Source organism: Rhagoletis pomonella, unplaced genomic scaffold (assembly GCF_013731165.1).
Source record: "Rhagoletis pomonella isolate Grant_MI unplaced genomic scaffold, Rhpom_1.0 Rhpom_scaffold_00006, whole genome shotgun sequence".
Classification (NCBI taxonomy): domain Eukaryota; kingdom Metazoa; phylum Arthropoda; class Insecta; order Diptera; family Tephritidae; genus Rhagoletis; species Rhagoletis pomonella.
In genome coordinates, this window is record NW_023458560.1 from 71,113,140 (window position 1) to 71,120,081 (window position 6,942).

Sequence of the window (6,942 nt, forward strand, 5' to 3'; positions counted from 1 at the left end):
TTTAACTTACCATTATTCAAACATTCAAAAATAACAACAACAAGCATTGGTGTCATTGTCATTACATATAATACACAGAGTTCAAATACAATTTTCCTTATAAAAACAGCAGAAAAGCAAATGAATAAAAAAATGCGAATATTTGTTTAAGTCAAAAAGTATCCTTTCACAAAGCACAGAAGCAGGGCGACGTGCGATGAGCGAACGTTGACAAAAAAATACACAGACACACACACACACAAACATATAAAAGGCATACGCGCATATGCTTAAGGCGCATTACATGGAAGGGAGTGAGGCAGCCAGCCAACCAGTCAACCAGCGCAACCACACAAAGCACATGGTGTCAGACACATAGCAATAACAAAGACCACACGCACACACGCCCAGCGAAAGAGGGTTTGGAAAAAAAAGAAAAGCGGCATAAAATGAAAAAAAAAGCGACAACGCCACCGCCACTGCCGCCACGCGTATGCGTTTGTCACCCAAAACACTTTAAAAAGGTGCAAACGCACAAAAACACGCTTTTAAGCCTAAATGTATGCTATAAAAACGAAGAAAAACGTGCTCAAATGCCACAGGAGTTGGTGAAGGCAAACAACAAAAAAAAAACAGCAAGATAAAAAACAACAAACACGGCAAGCGTTTTTGGTGTTTTTTTTTTGGTGTCGTTTCGGTTGGTGCGTATGTATTTGTGTGACTTTAAATTGCGCGTAGGTGTGGCATGTCAATTTTTAATGCCATCTCTTGCAACCACAAAGTTGCTTCTTATTTGTTAAGCAGCAAATAATATTTTGAAAATATTAACTGTCGCACGCGCATGCACGCACATGTTAATATATATTTACATACATATGTACATATGTGTGTCTGTATGTATGCATTCAGCGCGAATGTCGCGTAATGAAACGTAAATATTTGAATTGAAAGAAAAAATTGAAGTGAAGTTAGCTGCTTCTCAGCGAAGGGCGCATTTTTGTGTACACAAATTTTATTTTTATTTTCAATTATACAAAAAAATGTTTTTTTGTTTTAATTGAACACATTTTTGGGTTTCTTTCGGCTGAAATTCCTTAATTTTAAACCAACCCCATCCAGTGTATCATCGACATTTTTCTTTAAAAAAAAACAGAAACACTCTCTTTTCGTTTTTCAAAGTTGTCTACAAAACAATTAATATAAATTTATAAAAAAAAAACCGTTCGCCATCAGCTTTTGATGTCGCAAATACAGCACTTCCCACTCGCCACACACACACACGTGCTCCCTCCCCCGCATCTTTTTTTGCCACTCACTAATTTAAAACCTGGCCATTGCTGGTCATGCAGCCACATTCTCGCATATGTATGTATGCTGTCAGTATGTAAAGGCGTGAAACAAGTGCTTCTGACACCTCAAAAGGTTCAAAACTTCAAACAAACGTTTAAGTTGGCTCAGTCATTTCGACACTTCGCTTTTTTGGACACTTATTGAAATACAATAAAAGGTTTAAAAAATGGCAAAAGCTCCAACAGAAAGAGTTTAACCATTTATATGAAGTTGAGTAAATATACACTTACTTACTTATACATATGTATGTACGTGCACGGACTGTACTTCAAATGGTTAAATAATGACCAATTCCAGCCAGACGATTTCGATGGAATTTCATAAAGTACTTAGTTTTAAGTTAAAGTGATCATCAATGTGTACATAGTTCTCAGCCGCCCCAGATCTCATTGAAATTGCCGCACTCGAGCCGAAAACACATAAGGTCCGTGATCCTAGAGCGATCTGAGCTCCTTCAGTCGAACGGGTATAGAACTTCTTATATGATAGAAGTGGGAATCATTGAGGCGCCAATGTGAGGCCTTTTACCTGCATTAAACTCTATCGAGTTTCCTTGGGCAACACTTCTGTGTATTTAAGGGAGTAAAAGCATGTCCACAAAAAACTGTTATTCTATCCTTCACAGGAAGACAAGTTGGGCCTCGGTTTGGCTGCCATTAGAGGGTCAGTGCTTGAACAATCTGACGAAGTCTAACACCTTTCAATTCTTCTTTTCCTTTATTGGTCCAAAACAGTACGCCAGTCGCTTTTATTCTTGGCCAACTTACGCATCGCGACCCGCGTTGAATAGTTTCAGAGCTGGAGCGTTTCAGTCCATTCGAACGACATGACATAGCCAGCGTAGCAGCTGGATTTTAATCCCAACGCAGAATGGCCCGTAAATATTTCGCAGAATCTTTCTCTCAGACACTCCTAAAGCCGCTTCAAATGTTTTTGTTGTCAATGCCTCTGCGCGATTGTACGCTCTTGTAAATTATTGCGCCCTAGCGGTTCAGTTATGAGGCTTTTATTGTCTTCTGCAACATCAGATTAAAGAATTCGCACGAAAGGGAATCATCTTGTTTGGTATCAAACGGCTTGAATGTCATTTTATATAGTCGTATTAGTTTCGCGGGGATACAAAATTCAGACATCGCGGCATTAAGACAAGTTCCTGCTGTCGAAAGCGGCTTTGAAATCGACAAAGTGTCGATCTTATTCTCGGGTAGGCCGTCAGCACCAGCAGCTTTCGTACCTCGTCATAGCCAACATCATAGTGGTGGAACATCGACTCCGTCATCATCGGGGGTTCCGGGTTCATTTTCGCTACACCTTTCAGTGCTGCTACCAGTTAGCAGGGTGGAAAAGTGTTCCCTCCATAATTTTAGTACATTCTGGACATCGGTAACTAATTTACCCGGGTCTTGAAGACTTCCGTAAGTCGCCTAACTCTATGGTAAAATTTTCGGCCATTTGTCCTGTCGGCCAGCAAATCAAGCTCTTCGCACTCACTTATTTCGGCCTCCCTCTTCATATTGCGGCAAATGCGCCTCGCTTTCCTCTTCCATTCCCTATAGCCGGCGTTTCGCCCGATCGCAACGAGACCCTAGAGGCGGCATCTTTTTTCACTTAAGCTTCTTGACACTCCTCATCGTACCAGTTATTCTTTCGGGGTCGCTTAAGTGCAACTACGTCTTTGGCGGCGGTACTTAATAAGTGGCAGACAGCCACGTAGCTTGTGCATCTCTTTATGCTTGAACCTGGTACTCCATACCACCATGTTCCAGGCCCTGGCGAAGTGGATCAGTCTCAGTCCGTTGTCAGACGTTTCGTCATGGAGGCTGAGTTTTCCGACGGTGGCTCCATCCAGATCCACCTTTGCCTACCCTGGCATTGAAGTCCCCAAGAACGATTTTGATATCATGGCGAGGGCAGAGCTCGTATGTGCGCTCCAAGCGCTTATAAGAGAGATCCTTGGACACTTCGTCCCTTCAGGGTATGGACGTGAGTCAGTTCCTTTGATACGGATTGTGGCGAGACGTTCGTTCACCGGGGTGACAGTATATGTATGTATATACGTATTGCTGACATACTTAAAAATAATTCCACTAAGACAAACATGAATATTTATATCTTCTCTGGCGATTAAACAAAGCGATTGCTTCAGTACATCGTAATCGCAGGCACCTGAGACAACAAACAAAGTCAAAGTAAATTGCGCGTTGGAGAAACGGATAAAAATCGAAGCACAAAATTACATAGCGAAACGTGTGACAACTCCTAAAAAAGATGAAAGACTATTAAAAAAGTAATAGAGTAATACATTCATAGAAGATTAAAAACACTTAAATCAAAATTTCTCTCGGCTCATATCCCCGGAGATGGCGCACGTAAATTCCCAATTGATTTGCGAATGAAAATAGCAAATATATTTTTATAATTTTTATGAACTTTTCCTATATCTATAACTTTGTCTTTAAGGGAAATATATTTGTAACTTTGTCTTTAAGGGAAATAAATTGGCATAAAAAAACACATAAATGTTCTCATCAACACATATGAAGCTGCAAGGAGATAAGACCGTAAAAAAACAAAACAAAACATGCAGGGGATGTTAAGTACAACCAGCACTGCTTTGAAGCAGTCGGATTTACGAGGCGAAAACGCGAGAGTAATGCACTCAAACGAATGTGCAAATTTACTAACTGTACATTTTTTACCGTCATTTTTTGGCATATTTTTTTTTGCTTTCAACATATTTGCGCCTGCAGATAGGCAACATATTTATTGCCGAACGTCGCTTGATAACCTATCAATTTCCTGTGATTATGATGAGGTGAATGAGCATGGCATGCATGCAAACATATGTACATATGTATGTGTGATCCACACTCACACGCACTATTTTTACAAATTACCCTGCACGACTAGCTCTCTATTTAACGGGCGACAAAGAGTACATAATTACTCGTAAAAATGTATATAAGTTGCCTTTAGTATTTATAAACATAAAATAAATGCTGTAAATTTAGCGAAAAGTTTTTAAAAATTCAGTTAGTCAAAATAAAGAATTGATCTTGATTGGAAAAAATTTATCGCCATATGATGCCGCCTCTATATTCTGCAAGTTTTTATTTTTTTATTTGTATACCAGTTGTTAGTAGACTTTCGATCAAGTATTTTAAGCTGAGTATGTAGAGCACCTAAAGCGTTCAGAGATTAGGCTAGGTAAGCTTGGCCGTAGAGAAGATCTCACATAAACCAAATAATGGTCCCCAGTAGTTGTAAGAATGCAAAAGTTGCAAAAATAAGAAAACATTGAAAGATAGCTTTAACAATTGGCTAGGAGTAGTTCAATTATCATCAATATCCTTCAGTGAGGAGTAACAGGCAGGTCCAAGGTAGCTACATATATATGTCTCGATCTACCAAAAACCCAGCAGATAAGCCCCACGCATTACCGAGCTTTCTCCTGCTTTGTTAATTCTTTCCTTCACATTTAATATCCATATAAGTCAACTGTCCACTATATTTCTGTGATGATTTCGGAGTAAGCAGTACGTTTCGTTATATACTCTGGTTACATAATTTGCTTGACTAAGTAGGGAGTATGAAGCTAAGTTTTCAAGAAGATAATTTCATCATCCCTCATACATGACATATCAGATTGAAATACTGTACTTTTCTGAAATTCTACAATTTTCCCCTAGTATCGGTATTAATAAACCAAATTTTTTAACACTATTATTTATATCTCTCGACATTACTTTCGTAGGAAGAGTGGACTTCAAAGCTTAGTACAAAGTTCATCTATGTGATCTGATGAAGATTCTATCTGCAAATTCAAATTCCCGGTGTATAAAGTCTAGATAAGCATAATTCTAGTTCGTCAGTCTAAGAAAATAGAGACCTCAGGTCCTTTAAATGCGTTGGTACCAAATCCAGAAATTACCTGTCGTTTATTATGAATCCATCCGGTCCTGTTCCTTCAAGCTACGATCGGCGCGATAAGTCATCGTTTGAGATGGTATCCCAGTGATAGTTTTGAAATCCGTTCAGCAGGGCGACAGACAGGAAAACCTAATTCGCGCGCGCAGACTCTTTTGCTAAGTTAGCTGGTTGGAGATATTTGAGAAAGAATTTTATAAGCTTGATAAACCCCAAATGTTATTTCTGCGGTCAGACTTAGGGGCACTGGTTGCCTGGCGGACTCAGGGTCTGGACACTCTTGTATCCTCGGAGGCTTCGATTTCTTTCCGGGAAACACAGATCACTGTGTGTTTAAGGATGAGTGGATGGGGGCGCAGAACTTTTAAACGGATGGGGCGAGCTTGGTGGAAGGGTCGGTATGCACGGAGCTCTCCATCAACCTTAAATTTAGGCTTCCAGATCAATGTAGTGTGTTTCAGGCGATGGCTGTAAGGAAGGTTAATATCTACTCAAACAGGCGGACGGCAATCAGAGCCCTGGGATCGCCTACGGTACCTCGAAGATTTCTGGGGAATGCCTTAATAAGCTTTCGGTAGTGTCATAATATTACCTTGTCAGACCTATTTATGTGCCAGGCCTGCGCATGTGCTGCGGCGAAGGATTTATGGTCCAGGGTAGATCGGAAAGGATACAGGGATCTCCTTAGGCTCCCGAAGCCGGATATCTCGATTCTAGGCGGCGTAATGACAGGTCATTTGAAGGTAATTGTAAAGGTCAAGGTAATTTTTTTTTTATCCAAAAGAACTATTTTTATTGAATTGTTCGCCTGAAAAGCTTTAAATACTGTCACATTTTTATCGCTATCTGTTCTTGTTCTTACGATATTAGATTTCTTCATCAAAAAAGTAAATTTTCCACACTGTGTGGCTTTATAATAATGTGCTTGTTTTTGTTGAAATTGTGGTCCAGATATGTTTTATCAATATATAACCACGGCGTTATATTTATTCAGTATCTATAATAACTCAAAGAAAAGTTTTTCTCATTAAAAAATGGTCAACGCCAATATAGGTGGGTGTTCCTACTCTGCCAAAAACACGAATGCTTCACCGATTTCCAACAGAGGCTTTCATACAAACTCGCATGTACATTGTTGCAAAAACGTGCATTTTTTAATTTAGATAATTGAAAAATTCTGCACTTGAATGGGCATGCCACATACTTACATATGTGCATAGGCACATGCATACCAACACACATACACATATGTATGTATAAAGGGACACTTGAGAAAACTAGAAAAAAATGTGTGCAAAATCGAAGGTAATCATAAAAAAAAGAGGGAAAACTTGAAAGAAAAAAAAATCTATGACCGCTTTCATATGCTCTGCCTCACCATAATCGCTGTAATAATAATAATAGAAGAGATCAGTGCGCTTAAGCTGCCAATAAAAGTAAATCAAAGTCACAAAGGCGCAAAGCGATGAGCGAACTTATACAAGCGATTGCATGTGAAGGGAAATACACGCGCGTGGTAAGGGAAGTAGGGCTGGAGCGTTGCCCATGCTCTACCAATGTAAGCGGCATTTCCTGTTTTAAATTGTGCATTTACAACTTACCACCCCCTCTCCATACCACAGCCAAACTGCCAACTGACTTGGTGACTCTTCTGCACACATATCATATTTTTGATTTCCTTTCGCT